At 40.6% G+C, this 24,054-nt stretch overlaps 1 pseudogene; it reads right to left on the bottom strand.

Moving 5' to 3' along the window:
- Window positions 1–1,852: 1,852 nt before the first annotated feature.
- The window catches only part of LOC122664902, a 31,355-nt pseudogene continuing 9,153 nt past the window's right edge, over window positions 1,853–24,054 (bottom strand).

The raw sequence follows: 24,054 nt of genomic DNA, 5'->3' as shown, positions 1-24,054 counted from the left end.
GGAAATAATATTCTGACTTATAGAATCAATGAGAAGAACAGTGCACTACAGGGGGCTGCAGAAATCAATTCTAGTTGCAGGAAACAATAAAAGGAAATTTGTAGGTGGGATGGGCTTCGTTTGGTTACTTTGGTATACTATAGGTACATCATAGCATATAATTTATGGTTGAGTGATGGTGTTTCACCTGATGGTATATTCTGCATGATGGAAAAACAGGTCTAAAGTTTAATGAAATCTATATAGAAGTGGTGTTACTGTCTGGTTAGGAAACAGTATGTTGATAAACAAAGTCCTTATCAACTTCCTTTTCTCTTTATGACTACAGAAAACACCATGCTAGTTTTGGTCAATGCAACCCTAAGGAAAGTTCAGATTCCAATCCAATAGGCAGAATCGCATATGGACACAACCAGCAAAGTAAACTTGTGATATCTCCCAAACAAGAAATCTGATCAGATTCCAACACTATTTACTTCAGATCTGTCCATCAGATTTGAGCCAAAATTTGGGAAACCATTCTTCTCCATATAATTGACCTTCGACCAGCTTTTGGACCATAGCTGAAACTTTGATTTGCTGTTATTAAATTTATTTTTAAATCTGGTTTCTAAATCTGTCACTGTGAAAACCATCCAAGAGAAATTGAAACAGGTCAAATTTTAATAAGATATAGATCATGAGATGTGATCTTCAGCCCAGAAGGACTTGATTGGATGATATTGATCTAGGTATGACAGGGGAGCTAGAATGGTTGAGACTTGAACTTTCGATTTCTGATCTGGGTACCCTAGGGGGGACTATCATATGATTGCCCTTTAAATTATAAGTTGATTCAACTTTCATATCCATACCTTTTCTTCCTTTACTTTTTTCCACTCACATAGGAGAAAGGGGATTGGGGAAGACAAATAAATTACTGAGAAAGGAAGCAATGAATGGCAAGTAAGAGTAGGGCCCATCTATGTTATCTCTTAGGACCAATTTCAAAAGGTTCTGGCATTGTTTGTAGTAATTGCCTTTTCTTTGAAAACAAAAAATTTCTTTACTTCTCATGTCCAAAATAGCCAAGTGCTTCAGTTAGTTAAGATCATTCAGTCAATGGAATCTCTTGGCTTTCTAGAATCCAAAAGAATGGAGAATATAATTTGGTTTAATCTGTTGTGTTAATTCATTGACAACTTGATGGGCCTTTAGCTCAAATTGGTAGAGCGCTTAGAACATGAGCATGTTCCAAGAGGGTGGTGGTTCGAGTCCACCAAGGCCCTCTTTATTCAACTGTTCATAGCATAGTTAGTTATGCCACTAATCCACTCAAGAACCCAATTTTAATGGCACCTTTGAAATTTGACATCTTTTTATACTTACTTTGGTTATATTAATGAGATATTTTAATTTTATACTAAAGTTGGTAAGAGAAAAGGATTTTACAAATATTTTTTTGGTATAATTGACAAAGAAATGGCATTATTGTAATTAATATCAAATAAGGAAGAATAGATTTTACCAAACACCATTGTCGTTCTGAACAGCGTTCTTGAGAACGTAACCAAACGGTCAATTTCGGTCTCAGAACGCCGTTTTAGACCAAGAACGCAAAAGAATGTTTCTAGTCAAGAATGGGCGTTCTTTGTTTAGAGCGTTACCAAACGCAGCCTTACTCTTTACAAGGTACAATGCCAGTTTTCTGACCCCTAACCCCCCCCTCCCCACATTCGGGGTTTACTGCTACACAGTAATGCCGTTTGGACTCGAGAACAAAGGCACGCCTTATGCCACATGTTCTTCCCAATGAATTTCTTCTCTACAGGGAGCAAAAGAAGCAAAAGAATGTGATGACCTGACGTTTATATACAGTCTGAACCTGTGACTAACTACAATGGTGTTAAATACATCAACCCAATCATATACAACAGTAGAACTATGAACAAATCTCTGAAAAACCAAAAAAAAACATTCCAAGCATCAAAAGCCAAAAGTTTCTGCATTTATACATTTTGTCTCCTATGATGATGATCTCATGGGAGTACACCCATTTCCATCTTTCCTCTTCAACCTCACAACCTTCTGAACAAACTGCTGCTTAAGTGGAGATTCAACAAAGCAACAGGCGAGACATGACATAAGCCAAGAGTTCTTCCCGGTGGGAAAACATAAAATCCAAGTGAGCATATTCAAATTCATTAAAGGAGACATCAACACCTGAATCCTTCATCAGGTTGTAATGTCTCCTAACCATGGATGGACGTATCACGTTATCCTTCAGCCCAGCAACCAGATCGACAGGCACATCAATAAACCCATAGTACTCACCTAAGTCCAAAGGCTCAGGAGATCCATACACTTCCATGTTAGCAGCTGCACTCCTGTAATCGTACATTATAAACTTCCCTCTATGCTTCATCTGTGCAAGGTGTAGAGCAACAAAAATTGAGACTCCAGGCATGTCATACATGTTGTAGTGGGGCAACCCTAGCACCCCAACCCAGTTTGAGCTATCACCACCCACAACATAGCTCATAAGGGTCTGAACCAGCCCTCCCAAGGCAGGGTAGTTGTGGAAGTCCCTTGCCAACTTGTTCAGCAGCATTCGGAAAAATCTGGTTGGTATATACAACCCAGGCATAAGTGGAGCAAGGATTGGAGCCAACATAAGAAATAGATATTCCGCTACCGTAAATGCTAGGGTGGAATCATCATGGAAGCCACCTGGTGATAGTAGGATCAACCTTGACAGTCTGTGGGGCTTCTCTTCTATCCGGCGTGTTATGACGTACATTAATATTGCTGCTCCTCCCATGCTGTGGCATATGGTACAGAGTTTGTAAGGCTGATCATCATTCATTTCCTCTTCAATATCAGTCTGGCTGCTCTTCAGTTCAGAGGTTTTAACTTGATGGATTTTCTCTATCATAGCGGGTATATCCTGCGTACCATGCTCATTGATGGAGTAATTCCAGTACCTACAGGATAAACAACTTATTAATGGACATTTTTCAAATCTCATAAACAATGTTTGATATATATATTTTTTTTTTGGGGTGGGGGGGGGGGGGGGGGGGGAGGAGGCAGAGGAGCTACACAAAAGAACTAATGAACCTCCTTTCCTTCCACCTTAATTTCAGAGCACCAAAAGCACTAAATTGCTCAAAAAAGGCGACAGATTTTCTAGACGGCTGTCTAGGATGGAGTCTTCTAGACGGGCACACACTTAGTTCTGCCATGTGGGGGTAGTTCTGAACATTGAATATCTTGGGAATGATCTTGAAAGGCTATGCATCAAAATTTCAGACTCAAATTCAATCATATACCCTCCCATGCAATGGCATACCTTGCCATTTGTGTCCATGCACCCCCTCCTAATCCCATGCACCCTCTTGATAATCCAGAAATTTCCAATGCACTTTTTTAATGCCACATGGCCAATTTTGTTTGGGATGAAACTTGACATGAGAGAAGGGGACATTGGGGTGCACCTGTCCACAAATTTCAGTCCTATCAAACATTCAAACCTTTCACATGGCAGAACTAAATGCCTGTCAAGGAGATTCCATCCTTGACGTTTATCGGGGAAAACCTGGTCCTCTGAAAAATATGGCAAATCATCAAACAGACTTCTTATAGAAACATACTGTTGTGAGGAGATGTTCTGGTTAATATGCTCCCTAGAAACCAAACCACGAAAGTTCCCCAGAAAGACATCATAACCTGCACAAACGAGAAATGTTGATTGCTTGTCTACTGCTTATGTTTTGATCTTCATGGCAATGCATCTTGAAAACTATGAGCACCAGAAAAGGAAGAGGAAAACTAGAAAAGGCATACCTTGATCAAAGGCTGCAAATGCAGGAGAGCCAACAACCCCATTGGATACCCAACTGGATATGAAAAATATAAATAACGGATGAAGGTCAATCTTCATATATAAACCCAAGAACTAGAGCCATAAAACAAGAATTACATGCATGGTGCAATGCATTCATGCATTTGTAAGCAGACCTTCTTGCAAAGAAAATGATGGCATATTTTAGCAACTATCGTTTACAAGTGGTTTTTTTATCAAGGTATACAAAATGGCATAGTTACAAGGCTCAACCTGGGTACCACCACATTTTGGCAACTGAGGGCTGGATAAACAGTTACACTACAGGTCAACTCAGAAAAGATTAGGTCCTTATTCTGCTATAAATATAATACATAAATAAAAACACACAAATCAGCATGTGAACAGTGGCTAGAGATTATACCCTCACAACTCAAGTGTTCCTAGGTTCGACTCTCCCCCAACATTGACCGTCTTTTTTTCTTAAAAAGAAATAGGGCAAGAGATCGCTGCCTGGACGCATGGAACCTGCACCAGCACGGAAGCCAATGAGAGCACGTGCAGGGGCATCAACATGGATGTGATTTTTTATTTCACGGAGGGTGGGACGGTAATTTCGCATGCTCTTGTGTCTGGGCGTAGGTTCCACGCAACCAGGCTGCGTTCATTTTCCCAAAGGAATAATATGCATAATATTATCTAGACTCAGGCAGGTGGTAAGATTTGTGTATGGACCTGGTTTCATGGCTGGTGCTAGTTCAAGTTGTAACTGTCCAGATCTGTCCTGTCTGATAACAATGCAAAATAATTTACTTTTCGATAAAATGTTTCCTACTTTAGCAAGTAGACAGTTTCACATCAATAGAATTATTGCAATAATTTTAAAAAACTAGCATAACACAATCACTAAAAAGCAAACAATTTTCATGTAAGTTACAAATTGAGCACCCAAGATTTTAAGTTACCAACAGATTAGTCTCTATGGTTTCTGACCTAAAGCTTCTCCCATAACAAACTAAGCTACAGAAGCATCCCTCTAATAATTATTTCTTGAAATTTAATTGTAGATCCAAAGAGTGTCCCAGTGCACGAGGCAATAGCAGGGTTAATGGCAGAACCATAATTTACTAGAATGTCCAAGGGGGTACTTGGTAGGTAATACCTTAATAAGAAGCAATCTGGCAAATAAAACCAGAATTTTCAAGAGGTTACCAGGTAAGATAAGAAGCTAAGGATATGGAAGGGGTTTATAATTAGTTTCCAAGGGTGAACTTGAAAGTAAAGTTAAAGTAAGGACATCAGGGACTTAAAGGTAAAGGTAAGGTTAAATATGGAAACTAAATTCAGTAAATGATGACACATGGGAGTAAAGCTGGAAAAAAAAATGAAAGAACCTTAACAACAGTGAGGTATAAGGGCAAACTTGGAACGAACTGAAATTTAAGGGATAGAGGAGGATAAGGAAGAAAGTAAGGGTTAGTTCTGGAATCCAAAAATAAAAGAAGAGAATTAAACAACAATCGTGAGGTTTCTTCAACCTCGTGTTGGGCAGACTATGGTGGAAAAACCAGGATAAAAAAGGATAAAGAAGAATGAAGAAGCAGAAAATTTTCAGCAAATTGAAAGCATGAAGAAGCAGCAAGGGGAGAACTCCAGCAAACCTTCGAACCAAGAGGTGGTGAACCAAGCAAAAGCAAAGAATCGATAGCAAATAGGCAGCAGCCACACCAGAAATCGAAGCATCTACAGCAGGTCTTCTACTCAAGCAAATACCAGCAACAGCAAGTCGATGGTAGTATATAGCAGTAGAATATCAAGGCGGCACCACCATGGCGGCAAGGCGCCCAAGGCGTCCAAGGAGAGCAAGGAGCCTGGACGCCATGGCGATGCCTTGATAAGTATGGGTTCCATGTATACAACTCTTAGCAAATCAACAGTGAGCGGTGGAAAACAGCTACATGGTGTGTAGCAGGTCTTCTTCTCAGACCCAATGGTACCGCCAAACAGTAGTAGATATCAGCAATAAACTTTAATAGAGATTGAACATCGATGACAGACCTTGTCCAGAAATCGATAGCAGCACAAATGGACTCCAGCAGCCGGCGATTGATTATAGCAGAAAAATCATACCAGACTTGCAGAGACTTTACCTCTTCTCAGACTTGCAGAATATATATATTTGTTCTTTCTTCTTCATCACTTTGATACCATGTGACGAAAAATAATACTAACCAGAATCTGAAGAAGAAGAAAAGAAGAGAAGGGAGAGAAAGGGGGACTGTCTAGAGAAGTAAAGTCGATGATATTGCAGTCCCCCCCCCCCCCCAATGGATTTATAATCTGGAAATTACATAGTAGAGCACTCCTTATAGAAGGAGTCAGAAACAAAATAAAATTAAACTTAAAACTAAACTAATCAATCCTAGACACACTAGGACACTAAAACACAAAGTCACGATAGAGGGAAAACTCCCCCTGTCGTGTTACAACAGATTGTACCCCACGGTATAATAGTTAACAATATATATCTATGCCGTGTGGTGTCTTGATGAGCAATGCAGTCTTCCAGACCACTATTACTCGAAATGTATCCATTTAGTGTGCTGTAGAGATACTCTTTCTATCTCGCCAAATGTCTCCGTCCCTTACTAGCACCATCATCACTTTAATACATCTTACATGGTCAAAATCTCTACTCTTCCTTTCCCTTATTTTAGCTATTGTATGGATAGCTTTTTCCCCTTCCTTTGTGTAGAGATGGTTATAGAGATTTTCATACTTCTTTGTACTTGCTTTCCTCACAATCTTCTTAGTTTCATTTCTAGAAGATTTATACCCTTTTAGATCCTCTACATCCTTAGTCCTTTGCCATGTCTTAAAACTAGCTTTCTTAGTCTTAATGGCTGCTTGCACTCTTATCATCCCACCACCAAGTCTCCCTAATTGGATGACGATTTCTTTTTGACTCACCTAGGACATCTTTAGCAACCTTCTTGTTACAAGTCATCATCTCGTTCCACATCATGTTAGTATCTCCCTCAAAGTCCCACTTTTCTTGTTTGATTACTTTTTTAGTGAATGAATTCAAGGTAACCCCCTTTAAGCTCCACCACTTTATCCTAGGGAAAATAAGCTCCCCTTTCTTGCAATCCTGCGGGATGAGGCATATATCCATGACTACTAATCTATGTTGAGTGGATAGGCTCTCCCCTAGTATCACCTTATAGTCTTTACATAGTAATCTATTGGACCTTCTAGTTAGGAAGAAATCTTTTTGGCTACTATAATGCCCGCTTTTATCGTATTCCTTTGTGTCTCCATCCATCTGGTTCACACCAATATCTTGGTAGAACGAGGATGTCGATCTCCTCTCCCCCTCCTCCCCACCCCCTGTCTCCCTCCCCACCCCCTACTGCTCCTTCTTGGAGTGCCCTGTTCAGCTCTGCCCCTGTACCCTTCCACAAAAGGCCTTCCGCTACATTTCATTGCCCCCTCCCTTGCTGTTTCCTCTAAAATAGCCCTTTGTTCTCCGGGTCTTCTTGACAACGAAGCCAAGCTCTGGGAAAATTGCCTAGTTGGCCATTTTTTGGGATCCCGTTCTCCTTTTCATATTGTAAAACTTTCTCTCACCAAGCAATGGAGAACCGTTGGGAACATTGAATTCTTCCTCATGGATAATGGCTTCTTTGTGTTCAAATTTTCTGATGAGCTTGACAAATTGCGTACCCTTGAAAGTGGACCCTGGCAAGTTGGAAAGAAGCCAATTTTCCTCCGACAATGGAATCATCGTCTTCAGCTTTGACGAGTTGATTTGACAAGCATCCCTCTATGGATCTCACTTCCGGGGCTTCCTCTTCAATTTTGGTGCACTAATAGTACAGTGGGTTCGGTTCTAGGTACACCACTCTACTCTAATGCAAGGACCATGAGAAAAGATCGTTTGGCTTTCGCTCAGATTTGTGTCAAAGAGATTTGTGTCAAAGTTAAGGCTGATGCTCCCCTTACTCATTGAACAAGATATTCACTATGACTGGTGCCCCCCCTCCCTCACTGTCTCTTACTCTCTTTTGCAAGACTTTCGGACATGATTCCTCTCTCTGTGCCCCAAATATGGACTCGAGCTGCCCTGCTATCCTCCAAGAAGCACTTCCTGAAGAAACTACCAACACTGCGGATATCCCTTCTCACCCTACCGTCAGCCGAGAACCATCCCTCTATCAAGAGGCTTCTCCTCCTGCTAGAGGAAGAACCAGAACTCGACAACGCCGCCGGAAGCAGCATCAGAAAGTATTTCCAACATTGGGGTCTCTGAGAGGGAAGATCGTTGGTCGTAACCAAGTCAAGCTTTGCCCTTTGGTCAGAACAGATTTGCAGTTCTAAACCCCAACGCCTCTATAGGACCTAGCACCATCTTTCGAGGACTCTTTTAGGTGTGCAGCTTTGCGAGGTCACTCTCAGAAGGATCTGTCAGCAGTTGACCATGATAGGATATCTCTTGATCCTCGATCTCCTTTGCCATCGAATTCTGATCCACCTCTACCCTTACAAGCTGGTTCTCCCACTCGCTCCGTCTTGAACACTGGCATTTAGGATCTTGACCCTTCGCAAGGTTCTTATCCTCTCTCCCCCTCTACTGTTGTGGGTCCCTCTACCTTTCCCTTGGCCTCTCGTATCTCCCCCTCTTATGCGGAGCCCACTAGGCCCACCACTCTTATTTCCTCCAGGCCCAACATATGTAACCTTGTGGCCCATCAGGCTACTATTTCCTCGTCGCCTCTAAACCCAACTACTTCCTCTTGGTTTCTGAGGTGTGAAGAGCCTTTCTCAAATCTATCATCTCCTAGTCCTAGCAAGCCATATCTTTCGGGTGTTTGCTACTCCCGAACTAGTCTTTTTTCCTTTAACAAGGCCGGTCGTACCTCTCCCACCCAGATCGTCTGACTCTTATCTTATCCCCTGGTTCCAAGTTTGCTCCCTCTCCCCTTAGACCCTTCCATTTCTTCGACCATCACCCCCCCACTACTCCTTGTGCTCTTATCACAAAAAGCACCCAAGTTCCTCTCTCTAGGAACTTCTCCCCCCGGGCTCTTGGGCTTGAGTCGCACCCTTCTATCCTTCCCTATGAATCAGGGAATTATTTGAAACACCAGGGGTCTTAATTCCCCCTCCAAGCAAGCAGTTGTCTATGCCCAATTTCGTCTTCTTCATCCTAGTTTCTACTGCCTTCTTGAAACTCACATCAAAGAGTGTAATGTCTCTAAAATTTCCCACTCTATTGCCCCAGGCTGGTCTCGGTTATCTAACTCCCCTCTCCATTCCAATGGTAGTATTTGGGTTCTTTGGGATCCCTCAAAAATCAAAATCTCTCTCCTCTCCTCCTCCCCCCAGTTCCTCCATCTACCCATTTCTGATTGTCTTGGCCTTTCCAGTTTCTTGTTCACTGTGGTTTATGCCTTCAATAGCCCAGCTGAGAGATGCTCCCTACGGAATGATCTTCGTGTTATTTCTGCCCAGATTGGTTCCCTCCCTTGGGGGCTAGGGGGAGATTTCAATGTGGTCTACTATAGTCACTAAAAGCAAGGTGGTGATCATTTGGATATGGATTCTGTGGAGGCTTTATGAGTGTATTGAGGACATTGGGGTTAACGATATCAGATGGTTTGGCCCAACTTTTACTTGGAACAATAAGCGAGTTGGTAGCTCCTGAATTGCTTGTAAGCTGGATAGAGTGATGGATAATGAAGCATGGTTCTCCTCCTTCCCCTCTTCTCATGCCACGTTCGATTCTCCAGGTATCTCTGATCACTGCCCCATTTCTTTGTTCATTCAGCCCTACATATCCTTTGGCCCCAAGCCCTTTAAATACTTTGATATGTGGTCTTCCCACCGTTAAGGAAGCGTGGGATAAGCCTGTTCAAGCTTTTTCATCTCCTTTAATAGCTTTTGCAAGGAAGCTTCAGAATGTAAAATGTGCCCTCGAAGATTGGAATACCAACTGTTTTTGAAACATTTCTCAGCAGGAGTTAGACTCTAAAGATAAGCTTTCAGCTATTCAAATTCAACTTCAAACTAACTATCTCAATGCCCCCTCTGGCAGATGAAGAAAAATTGGTTTCCTCTGATCTCTCATCCCTGCTCTACCAAGAGGAAAGCTTTCTAAGGCAGAAATCCAGAATCAAGTGGTTAGAGTTAGGAGACTCTAACTCAGCGTACTTTCATCGTTCCTTGAAGTCTAAAATCAATATCAACTCTATTTTACAGCTTATAGTTCTTGACGGCTCCCTTATCCATCGTGTTAAGGATATTAAAGACTTGGTTGTGAACTACTTCAAGGATTTGTTTAATGGACCTTCTTTGGACTCCAGCTCTCTCCCAGATAACTTGATTAACAAATTCATCCCTAGCAAGCTGCTATCCTCTCTTAGTTCCATCCCTGCTAAGATGAAATTGTGGCTCCTATCAGATCTCTCAAAGCAAATCAAGCCCCTGGTCCTGATGGATTCAGCTTGGGTTTTTGCCTTGCTTCTTGGGATATTATTAAAGAGGATCTTATCAAGGCAATCAGAAGTTTTTTCTTTAGTCCTAGTCAAATCAAAGGGGTATAACACACTTTTCTTTGTCTTATTCCCAAGAAGGTGTCTCAGTCATGTCTAACTTCAGAACTATTGCTCTCTGCAATCTTCCATACAAATTCATCGTTAAGATTCTTATTAACCAGATCAAGGCAGTGGTAGATTTACTTGCTAGTGAAAATCAGTCAGCTTTTATTCCTAGAAGAAGCATTTCTGATAACATTCTTCTCTGCAACGAGATCATTAGAGGATTTGATCGAAAACCTCTCTCTCCTGCAGTCCTTATGAAGATAGATATCCACAAGGCCTTTGATTCCTTAAGATGGGACTTCATTGTTAAGGTGATGATCAAAATGGGCTTCCCCCAGTGTTTATTCATTGGATTCACCGTTGTATTTCTTCACCCAACTTCTCAATGTTGGTCAATGGAAGCTCAGCTGGTTACTTTTTATCGTCTCTGGGGACTAGACAGGGCTGCCCTCTTTCTCCTTATATTTTTCCTTTGGCTCTAGAAGTTCTCTCTAGAAGCATCCAATCTTGTATAGATCAGCAGTTCATCTCCCCTATCCCCAAGGGTAAAGCTCTCAAGCTCTCTCACCTTGCCTTTGTGGATGACCTTATGATCTTCTCCAAGGCCTCTATCAGCTCTTTCGAGTCTATCACGTCCTGCTTGCAATTTTCTGAAGATTTGTCAGCGCTTCAGATCAACCCTACAAAGTCTCTTCTATTTTTTGTGGGGGTCTCCAAAGCTGAAAAAGTTTCTTTGATTGATTTGTTGGGATTCTCTCTTGGCCAGCTGCTTGTCAAGTATCTGAGGCTTCCTTTGATTCCGGCTAGGCTTACTGCGCATCACTACTCCCCCATGCTTGATCTCATCCGGAAAAGCTTCAACTTTGGAAAGGCAAGCTCCTATCCTATGTGGGTCGGTTAGTTCTCATCGAATCTGTGTTGCAGTCTTCTTATATCTATTGGTCGGGTATTTTTGGTCTTCCCTCTTCCATCATCAAGTCCTTAGAAACCCTTATGGCCTCCTTTCTTTGGAAAGTCTCAGATTCTTCAAAATTTCTCCATCCTATTAGCTGGTCTTCAGTCTGCCTTGCCAAAGATGTAGGCGATTTAGGCCTCCATCGGATCAAAGATGTGAACACAGCAAGTATCATTAAGCTGATTTGGAAGATTACCTCCACAAATAGAAGTATTTGGGTCAATTGGCTTTATTCAGGGCCTCTCCGCTCTGATTCCATTTGGACACTCTTGTCTCTCAAGATGCTTCCTGGGTTTGGCGTAAGATTTTTGCCATTCGGCCAACTGCTCTGGGAGCAATCAGATCTTAGATTGGCGATGGTAGCTCTACATCTCTTTGGTTGGATCACTGGCATCCTATAGGAGTTCTTCTCCACTCTGTCAGCTCTAGAGCCATCTACAGTTGTGGCCATGAATAGGCAATCTATGGTAGCCGATATTATTTATGATGATGATGGGGATCCCCCAGCTACCCTTCATCCTGTGCTCAACAATGTGTGGAACGCCTTACCTTCCATTTCTAGAAGACCCTATGGGAGGAGTGACTGTGTTATTTGGGCCCTTATCAAATCTGGTTCCTTCAGTTCAAAAGCTGCGACCCTCTGGGAGGAGTGACTGTGTTATTTGGGCCCCTGTCAAATCTGATTCCTTCAGTTCAAAAGCTTTCTGGGAATTCATCTGGACTAGAGATTCTCTCTCTCCTTGGAGGAAGCTTGTTTGGTTCAAGAACCATATTCCCCGGCACTGCTTCATTGTTTGGTGTGTCTTCTCCAATTGTCTTCGTATGCAGGCCTTCCTTCGCCATCGTCAGATTATGGTCTCTCCTATGTGCTACCTGTGCTGGAATGCTGTGGAAGATATTGAGCATCTATTATTTGCTTGCCCTTGGCCTCATCGTCAGATTTGGGACTCCATTTCTTTTGACATTAATGCCAAGTTCTCGACTATCTCCACTTCTTGTCGTATCCTGGGGTCTCTCTTCTGTCTCTCTTCTTCCCCCTCTCTCTTATGGTTGAAAATTGGGATTTTTGTATTTGTGTATTTTTTCTTCTTCTCCCTCCTTTGGGGGCTTTTGCTGTCCTCTTCTCTTTGGTAATGAATTGTTTATTCACCCCAAAACAAAAACGAGTCATAAGCCACAGCAAAATCTAAAATTGATATCCCTTTTTCATTCCTTTTGCCAAAACCATAACCTCCATGTACACCTTCATAGCCCCTACGGTCTCTCCCAACATGTCTATTCAGATAACCCTCTATAATAATATTTTCTCCTTGGCTAAAACCTTGCACTAATCCATCCATGTGTTCCAAAAAATGTTTTATATGCCAATTTTACATGTTTAATATCTTCATCAATCATAACCTCAAATGAAAATTTGTCTTTTCATATGCCTATTTTAAATGTATTATATTTCGAGATTATAATAGAAGCATGACCAGGATCTGCACTGTGCACTATGCCACATGCAATACAGAGGATGGACCCACCGCATGGGAGGACCTCAGCTGTGCATCTATTACACGCATGTACGGATAATATTTTCCTAAGTATCATATTAATTAATAATAGTTTAACATGCAAAACGGTTGTTTAGATATTAAAAGGAAAAGTTTAGGGAGTCCATTATACTAAATACTTGGATCTGTTTGTCATCAGATTCCAAGAAATAATGATGGAGAGGTAAATCTGTAGCTTAGTTTGGTAAGTGGCGAAATCTTTTAGGTCAGAAACCATAGTTTCTGATCTGTATGTACGTTAAAAGCTTAGGGGGGTCAATCTGTAATTTACCCCAATTTTCAGCAGCTTCTTAGAAAAGGACAATGTTCGTTATCCCTAAAAACTAGTTAATCTTCTTCCCCCCCCCCCGCCCCCCACAAATCCCCAAAAAAGAAACAAAGACTAATCAGATTGTACGAACTAATTTATGGGCCATTGGATTTGAACTTCTATATTTTCCTGTCACATCATGTCTCAGTGATAATTTTGTCAGCTATTATCTTGGTGAGAAGTACCTTGTGAGTATTAGATACCAAAGAAGGGAAGAAATGTTTTAAAGGTTTATATCTGACTGATTTCATATATTCATGTACGATGATCATTAATTAAGGTTACATGATTAATAAGGGTGCAATGAGTTCTTCGTTAAAAATTACACTACAATAACAACAACTCGGCCTCATCCCAACTAACTGGGGTCAGCTACATGGATCCTTGCAAAGACTAAAGATTAATAATTTGTTAAAAATTACACTAAAAAACCTTAATCTCAAGTTGGAAATAAAGGAAGTATGACCACTGGTTAGAGTTCCATCATCAGCCTTTTATCAAAACGACATTCAGCTCTGGAACCAGTCGTTTAGAATTCTTTGTATAAAATTCCCTCCTGAAACTTAAAATCAAGAATGAATATAATCATCTATCACTTAAAAGGATCCACTACTTTGTTTGCAATGTTCTGGACATCGATGAGCCAAAAGCTGCATGGCTGATATAATTCACAACAACAACAACTAAGCCTTATCCCAACTGAATGGGGTCGGCTACATGGATCATTGCCCTCCAGTCAGCTCTATTTGAGGTCATACTTGATACGAGGCCTAAGCTATGTATGTCTTTCCTGACCACTTCTCCTAAGGTCATTTTAGGTCTGTCCCTGGCTCCTTTTAGTTCCTTCAATCTGAGTCAAATCACTCCTCCATATTGGGGCATCCAAAGGCCTCCATTGAACATGGTCATGCCACCTCAAACGACTTTCTCATAGCTTATCATGTATCGGAGTTACTCCCAAATCAGCTATAATATGATCATTCCTTATCCTATCCTTCCTAGTTATGCCACTTATCCATCTCAATATCTGCATCTCCGCTACACTGAGTTTAACTATATGATGCTTCTTAACTCCACACCATACATCATAGCCGGTTGTATGACTGTCCTATAAATTTTCCTTTTAAGTTTTAAAGAAATACGCCAATATCTCACAACACTTCGGACGCTCCTCTCCGCTCCATCCATCCAATTTTAATTCTTCGTGAAACATTATCCTCTATATCACCTTCTTTATTTATGATTGAGCCCAGATACCTAAAATAATCACTTTGTGGTATCTCCCTCTCATCAATTTTCACCACCTCATTGTCCGTCCTAGTGTAACCAAAGTTACACACCATATACTCCATCTTCATTCTACTTATCTTAAACCTTTTGATTCTAAGGTAGATCTCTATAACTCCAACTTGGCATTAATCCCTGCTTTTGTCTCATCCACCAAAACAATATCATCAGCAAAAAGCATTCCGCAAGTCCAATGTTGTATTTCTGGGATTAGCTCTCATTAGTTTAGTGTGCACTGCTAGATTTCTAAGTTTGTTTCAACTCCACAGGCTCAATTACAGGCTTCAAGAGATATAAAACCTCTTCTTACCACCAAATTGAAAAAGCTAATAACAAAATCGAGCAACTTAGTACGACTCCTGAATCTTCTAGCCTTGAGCAATCAGTCAGGTTCTTGTCTCACTATATGAAGTTAACATTCCTTGCATAATTTATTTTTTTTAAAAATCAACCATCACATATGAATGACTCAAGAAAGTGTTGCATTTATATTGGAAATGTAATTGGAGAATAACTCACCCCATGGATGAATCCATTATTCCATGTTGCAGATACACAGCTTTCCGTGCATCATGCCTGCAGCAATACATGAAATGTGTTATGCTTCCATTCAAGTAAAATATGAAATCAGGCAAGGTCGACGTATATATACCTAGGAATTCTTTCCATAAGAAGAACATATCCATCGGCAGTAACTAAACGAATAGCTTCATACGGATACCTGCAACAGCAGGTTCAAGTTAGAACCTTCGAACAGGGCTCACAAAAAGATTGTTGAGGGTAATAAACGAGATACTAAGAAATAACTTTAGGTGAAGTGAGAATTACATCCCTCAATATAATTTTTTGGCCTTCTAAGAAGAACCTCATTCAGGGTAAAAGCAAATAAGCTACACTAGAGGCTACATCAAATTCTCTTTTGTAAATCAATAAGATAGCCCTTACCCCATTTCTGTTATGACATCTTGGCATGTTCGACCATCTGTATTCATAACCTGACGGAAATTGGTATTCCTTAGTGTAGGAGTTGGGTCATTTTCTCCAAGTGTTGCTGTGGGAACAGATGTATCAGAACCGCTCGCAGGAACTTCCTTGATACTGCTCTGCAAAGAAAACCAAATAGAAAGCATTCTGAAAGATTCGGATGGTGAAAGAAGGCAATGTGCTGACTTGTGAACAACGTCAAAGATGGCTTCTATGAAGATTTCCATTCCTAGTTGGAGGTCCTGGTTAAAATTGTAATGTCAAACATCAGAAAGGAAGCAAAGCAAAAGAGAAACAGTAGAATAAGGAAGGAAAAGAAACTGGTAAAGACATAATTTCAGAGGAGCAATCCTAGCAGAAACCTCAATAACTCCACGTCTCCTGTCAGTGGTGCGGTTGAAAACATATTCATTGAGGAACTTGGAAGAATGTGAAAGTGAAAGCCGGTGGATTCGTGGGTCCCTTGGATTTGTTGACCCCTTAAAGCCAGAATAATGATAAAGCTGAAATGGTATAGCTAGAAAAAATGTTGCAGGCCAGAAAATCCATGACAATAAGCACTTGACCCAGCGTTTTTTATCTCTATCAGACTTTGGGAAACTTCTTGTTCGAGGTGTCTGTGAAGCACGTGATGAAGGAGACACAGGATATATGCTTTCACCACTATCTTCTCCAGACAAGTAATCCACACTTGAGCAAGTATCAGAATGGATTGCAAGTTCATGAATGAATTGGTTGAAGGAGGAGACACCGCTATCACCATCAAGAAAAGGTGGAAATGTTAAACAAATATAACAAGTAACTCTAAACAAACATGCTAGGAACAGAATATCTTATATTGAAATGAAAAATGTCTAAATCCAAAAAAGCAAAGTTGGATAAAGATTATAAGGTTCAACAATAGTAACTCCTTATGCAGAACTATGGTCAAAGCATTATCTAAGATCATAGAGGATAAATTGTAAATTTCAAAGAGATGAAAAAAATGCAGATACTTGCATACAGAACATTTTCGTCTAAAATACCATTCCAACTTTTCTGAAGACGCCATAGATTCCAAAAATTCATTTTCCTATACAAAGGACTTCAGGTTAAGATCAATGCTAATATAAATTGAAGATGTTGCTGCAACTTCATATTCTAATAGGATTTACATCATGCTTCTTTGGTCTACTCTGAATGCAGTAGAAATTAAAGTATAATGGCAACATTGGATAACTCTCCAATTGCAATGAATCCATAATGGAATCTTATTCGTAAAATGCAATACTTGGCCAATATAGTTGTAGCACCCCACATCCGTGTCATTATTATTTTGAAGGTTCTTGAATATTTTACTGTTTTGTGAATATTTTAATAATATTAGCATTATAGTGGATGTGAATTACTGTTATTTACTATTATTTTAATGATGATGCTGTACTATTTTATTGATATAAATGAATAGTGGCTTAATTGTAATTTCGATCATAGGCAATGGCATTGAGAGTATGAGTTATGTTAATGTATTGTAAGAATCAGGAAATTGGTTTACTATTCCTAATCTTGAGCTCAACTAGAATCGGTGGGAGCTCTGTTTTTGCTGAATTAAGACCTCAACCCATGTCTGGAGATGAAATTATATTGCTGAATCAATGGGAATTTGAAAGGGGTTATTGGGTACTGAATTGAGAAGGAATTCGGAAGATAGAAATATGGAATCAAGATTTGAACTAGGCTTCTAAGGTAAGTAAAATCAGAATTCTGGGTTAGTGTTGTGTTCCAAACTTTTGGGAAATTCGCAAACATTTAATTTGGGATTCATATATATATATATATACATATTGCAAGGTTGTTTTACAGTTGGAGGTTGGAAATGAATGTTTGAGTTGCTGTTGTACTAAGTTAAGAAGGGGCTGCAGAGAAATTGAAGAAGAAGAGAGAAATCCCCAATTTCAAGGTGAGTTTGGGTTTAAATTATTTAGATTGTTGTGATTAGTTAAACAGTGTTATAATTGATCAATTATGATGGTTTAGATTGATTAATTATGCTGGTATAACTGAGTGTTAGATGGGTTATAAACCCTATTTGAAGTGCCATAAGAATGAGGATCAAAAACCACACAATACTCTGCTGAAACAGAGCAGAACAGAGATTGAACTTGGGCTGAAACCCAAGAACCGGTTGACGGGCAGAGCAGTTCTGGTCAACCGGCAGGTCACTGTGAGTGCTGATCACATGTCTGAAGGCTCTGGTCGACCAGCAGACCATTAAGGGATTTTTTTGTGTACCAGATTTTAAATACCATAAAAGCCCCACTAAATGTTATATATTATACTCTTTGTATAGGTGTTGGTAACCATACTAAAGCTCCAAGTGTCGATTAAACGCAAGGGCTAAAAGAATCGAAGGTGAGGGACATGTTTTAATACTCTGTTTTATATGATGTATGTCATGATGCTGGGATATATAGCGTATGTGTTTAAACTTTAAAGAACAGAAATAAATGGTATGAGAGAGAAAAGAATGAAACATCAATGTTTATGATATGTGTTCGTATTGTGATATGTGAATGAAATGCATGCCGAACTTATTGTGAAATGATATAGTATCTAATGAAGTGAATGCAAACCATGTTATGAAGGACTATGTTAGAATATGATGAGTGAATGCAAGCTATGTTATGATTGACTATATTAGAATATGAAATGTTATTTCCTTAAATGGAGTCTCATGAAAATAATGTAATACATGCTCAGAGATGTTGAAAGAAATGAAAGTAAATGAATGATGGGTGAGTTAAAGTTTCAATGGATCGATTCTAATGGAAGTTTAAGGAGTTATCAGCAAGGCGGAAGAAAAAGGGAAGAAGAGAAGAAGAGTTGGGAGAGAATCGGTTGTGTGTTGAGAATCTCTCAACACACATATTACTTCATTAATAAACTCTTCTAAATTACATAGGCCTCCCTAGGGAGGTAAAAGGAAATAAAACAAGAACAAGAAAAATACAACTTGCACAATAGGGTACTAAATAGACTAGGAGTGAGACCCTTGGTGAAGATATCTGCTACTTGATCACCTATCTTCACAAAGGGAGTACAAATGCACCCAGAATCCAACTTCTCTTTGATGAAGTGACGATCAACCTCAATATGCTTGGTTCGATCATGTTGAACCGGATTATGGGCAATGCTTATGGCACCTTTGTTGTCACAATAAAGTCTCATCGGCCCTTCAGTTGTAAAGCTCAAGTCTTGAAGAAGCCTCTTCAGCCACAAAAGCTCACACACTCCATGAGCCATGGCTCTAAACTCAGCCTCTGCACTGGATCTAGCTACAACTGGTTGTTTCTTGCTCCTTCAGGTAACTAGATTACCACCCACAAAGGTACAGTATCCAGAAGTGGATCTTCTATCAGAGACTGAACCAGCCCAATCAACATCTGTGTAGCCTTCAATCTGTAAATGGTCATGCCTGGCAAATAGAAGACATTTTCCTGGATAGGATTTCAAATATCTAATGATGCGATACACTGCATCCAGATGTCCACTCCTGGGAGCATGCATGAACCGACTCACCACCCCAACTGCATAGGAGATGTCTGGTCGAGTCAAGGAGAGGTAGATTAGTTTCCCAACTAATCTTTGGTACTTACTTGCATCTATAAGAGAAGAGCCACATTCATCACCAAGTTTATGATTCAGATCAATGGGGGAAGTGGCTGGTTTGCACCCCATCATCCCTGTCTCTTTCAAAAGATCCAAGACAAACTTCCTTTGGCAAATGTTGATTCCTTTCCTTGATCTAGATACTTCAATCCCCAAGAAGTATTTCAAGAGTCCAAGGTCTTTGATCTCAAACTGTTTAGCCAGATTAGACTTCAATATGTTGATCTCAGCAACATCATTCCCAGTTACCACGATGTCATCAACATAGACAATGAGAGTTGTAACTGTACCATTACTCCTCCTGATAAACAAGGTGTGGTCAGCTTGACTCTGATAATACCCATTCTTTAGGATGGCATGTCTAAATCTCTCAAACTTGGCCTTAGGGGACTGCTTGAGGCCAAAGAGAGCTTTCTTCAAGAGACACACTTTCCCTTCAGCTGAGGGACACTTAAGACCAGGTGGAGGCTGCATGTACACTTCTTCTGCTAAGTCTCCATGAAGAAATGCATTCTTCACATCTAATTGGTACATTGGCCAATCTTTATTGGCTGCCACTGAAAGAAGAACCCTGATTGAGTTATGCTTGGCTATAGGGGCAAAAGTCTCCTGGTAGTCAATGTCATACACCTGACTATACCCTTTTGCAACCAGCCTAGCTTTGTACCTTTCCACTGTACCATCGGATCTATATTTGATTGTCTAGACCCATCTGCATCCGACTGGAGTACTCCCCCTGGGAAGATCAACAAGAGTCCAAGTACTATTCTTCTCTAGAGCCACAATTTCCTCAGTCATTGCTTGCATCCGTTTTGGATCAGATAAGGCCTCTGTGACATTTTTGGGAATAGAAGAAGACTCTAGAGTAGTGGAAAAAGCAATACCTGTAGGAGAAATGGAGTCATAGGAAACAAACTGGGCTATGGGGTTAGTACAGGCTCTCTTCCCTTTTCTCACAGCAATGGGAAGATCTAATTCAGAAGGAGGGGAATTACCTGACTGAGGAGGATGAGACTGAGGATGTGGATCCAAAGAGGGGTTTTGGCAGGGTTGCTTATACCATGGTTGCTTCCCTTTTCCCTTCAACAAGCATTCACCCCTTGTGAATATACCATCTTCTTTGAATCTTATTCCCTGGTATTCCTTTTTTCTGCTAGCATCACCATCACTACTAGCATCAATATCAACAACACCATCAACATCAGCATCATCAACAACATCCACTTCTTTGTACTTTCCAATATCAAATAGGAATGGGGAAGTGGAGGTAGGCAAGGGAGATAGAAAGGGAATGGCATCAGCATTCTGTTCACTGCTAGTACTCTCCCCCTGAATAGAATGTTGAGGGGAAGAAAAATAAGGGATGGACTCAAAGAATGTGACATCTTTGGAGAGAATTCGCCTTCGGGAAGCAGGATGGTAGCACTTATGCCCTTTGGTTGATTCAGAGTAACCCAAGAAGATGCACTTGAGAGCTTTGGGATCAAGCTTGGTACGGGCTGATTTGTTGACATGAACATAACAAACACAACCAAAGACTCGTGGAGTCAAGGAGAAAACTGAGGATTGAGGAGAAAGAAGAGTCAGGGGAGACTGGGAGCCAAGGAGTGGAGTGGGCATCCGATTAATAAGAAAGGCAGCGGTAAGGAGTGCATCAGACCAGAAGGTCTTAGGCACATGCATACCAAAGAGAAGACCCTTGGTGACTTCCAGCAAATGGCGGTTTTTGCGCTTAGCCACCCCATTTTGCTGCGGGGTGTCAACACAAGCCAGTTGATGGATGATGCCATTATCGGTAAAGAACTGTTGGAGCCCCCCATAAATGTACTCACCCCCCTTATCAGACCTAACTGGTTGGATTCGAGTACCAAACTGAGTACGGATAAGTTTATAAAAATCCTTAAAAGCATCACAAACATCACTCTTCTGTTTCAACAAAACAGTCCAAGTAGACCGAGAATAGTCATCCACAAATGAAACAAAGTAACGAAAGCCAGACAAAGAAGTAGTAGGGGAAGGCCTCCAAACATCAGTATAAACAAGAGCAAAAGGTACAGTAGATATATTACCAAGGATTTAAGTATCGGTATCGGGTATCGTATCAATCAGGCGATTTTAAGAGACGTATCGTATCGGAGATATGTATCGATCGGTGCAGAAACGCATGAAAATGATCAAAATACACATGAAAATACACTTTTGGACACAAAAAACAATATAAACAAGCAATTTGTGTCATATATCATGCATATATACTAAGAATTGTGAATAATCAATAACCAGACAAGTGCGGCACTTTGAAATTGTTATAAAAGATTAAAAGATGAAATTCCTTACATGTAGAGTCACTCTATTGCCATGAAGAATGTCGGGGTGGATCAAAGTCATGTCTGTAAGGGTCTTTAACAATAGGAGCGACTAGGATGATGTTGTGTACTGTCCGAACATAAGCACAATACTGAGCCCAGTCAAAATACTGATGGTAGTGACTCTCCCACTCATAGTAGAATCGTGTGTACTGCTCTGGAGTGGCTAATGTCACGACAGCACTAGGTTGTGCTTGTGCTTGATTCTCTCCGTATCCATAACTTCCATACCCTACAGAAGCCCCATGTCCATAGCCTGAAGAAGAACCTGATGCATAATGCCCATGGCCTGATGAAGCACCAGCATAATCAGAACTAATGCTAAGTGACTCCATGCCACTCATAAGCACATCACTATCATATGGATTGTGGGAGCGCTTGCCAGACTTGCCCTTATGCGGCTTCCGCGAGTAAGTCTTATGGCCAGCAGGCTCAGGACCATGATCCATATCTTGGGTAGTATGTGTGTATCCTACCTCACATGTGAACTGAACCCCAGCACGATGTTGTGAAGCCTCATGGCCACCACCACTACCTCCAGCACCATGGCCACCACCACCACCACCACTACCATCATCATCATCGTCATCATCATCATCATCATCATCATCAGCAGCAGCAGCAGCAGCAACAGAACCACCATCACCATCACCATCACCATCACCATCACCATCATCATCACCATCGTCGTCTTCATCCTCATCATCAACATGTTGTTGAGTTCCTCCATACGGATGACCTGACCTCGTCCTCCTGACTAAACCTTCTTCAGAGCTACTTCCATTTTCTTCAACATTAGGACAAGGATCTTGTGATGGTGGCTGTGTTGCATCCTCATCCATCTGTTGAATGATGCTCTCTATCACTGGATCAGGTTTGGTTGTCTGGCGATCCTCACTTAATTGATCCATCACCAATACCTTATCGGTATCTTCTATCCATGCTCTAACTGGATCTTCATCGTCAAGTAGGTGGTTGATGCCGATTGGGTTGACATCTACATCATCTCCTTCTCTTTCCAGTGTAAATATTTAAGCTTGACTTCGTATTTGTAATGGACATACACTAGCTTCTCCAACTTTGAATAAGCGAGACGATTCCGGGGTTTGGTGTGTATCAACCCGAATGTACTCCAGTTACGTTCGCAGCCACTAGAGGATGCCGTCAGGGATAATACTCGAATTGCAATTCGGGTTAAGTGTGGAGCACTAGTACCCCCATAATTGAGCCACCAATCAGCTGCACAATAATAAATGAAATATTAAAAGACAAAACCTTAAAACAAATTTTAAATGATAGAATAAATTAGGTAAACATAACTTACCTGGGCGTTGTGTGCTCCTAGCATGGATAGCCATTCTATCAGCAAAACCACGAGTGGCTTCCCGAAAATACTTAGCCTAGAGAGGTATTAAAAAAATATATATATTAGTTCCACTTCCACCAATCACTCTATTCTTGGTTTCAATCATTTATACAACTAATTTAGTTCTAACCTCATCCATGGCAAGTGTGGCCTTCGCTACATCTGGCTCCATTCTGTTCACAACATTCCTTAGGGCACGCAATAGATCCGGTCTACACCCTATATCATTGGAGTATTGGATATCCGGATTCAAATAATATGCTGCACATGGTTTGTAATGGATGGTTAGAAACCTAAAAATTCTAATAATAAATAAATAAATAGTAACTTACTAACTACTAAGTGTTTAAAATGAAACCAAAGTCATATACTTATAAGATTACCTGCCCAATGAACATCTTGAACCAACATATTTTCCCATCGATCGGATATAATCTTCAAATACTTCTTGTTTGATGTTGGGTTATTCTCATGTATTTTTCTCTTCACACATCCCATGGCCTCTACCATCTTACCCATGGTCTGCTCTTTATCCCCATCAACCTCTCGAAGCAGACAAAAGAGTGGCATCATAACATTATAAAGTCGGCCCATTGCAGCCCAAAACTTTGAGGAGGTGACAAGATCTTGAACAAATCTCCCAATTTCAGACCTTGCATAATTGCTAGTCAACTACTCAGTAGAGGTGAACATCTGTAGCAGCCCATGCTTTCGGGAAATGAGGCTATCAATTGCAATGTAATTTGTTGCAAATCTTGTTGTTGCAGGCCTCACTAAATCCCCTTGTGTATAACTCTTCATCAATGCCAAAACCCAACTATGGTTGTAAATAAAGTTGGTGATTTTCCTTGCATTACCAACCAACTTTTGGACCTTGGGCAATTCTCCTATGTCCTTAAACATCAAATCTATGCAATGAGCTGCACATGGTATCCAAAATAAATGTTGCATCTTTAACATAAGCAACTGACCAGCTTTCTTGAAATTTGCTGCATTGTCAGTTACTACTTGGACAACATTTTCTTCTCCTATGTCCTCCACAACTTCATCCATTAACTTGTACAAGTAGTTGGCATCTTTGATTTCACTAGATGCATTGACCGACTTGTGGAAGATCGTCCTTCCATCACAGTAGATAAGAAAATTGATGATGGATA

Source organism: Telopea speciosissima, chromosome 6 (genome assembly GCF_018873765.1).
Source record: "Telopea speciosissima isolate NSW1024214 ecotype Mountain lineage chromosome 6, Tspe_v1, whole genome shotgun sequence".
NCBI lineage: Eukaryota > Viridiplantae > Streptophyta > Magnoliopsida > Proteales > Proteaceae > Telopea > Telopea speciosissima.
The sequence above is the reverse complement of the archived record's forward strand: the minus strand, read 5'-3'. Positions and strand labels throughout refer to the sequence as shown.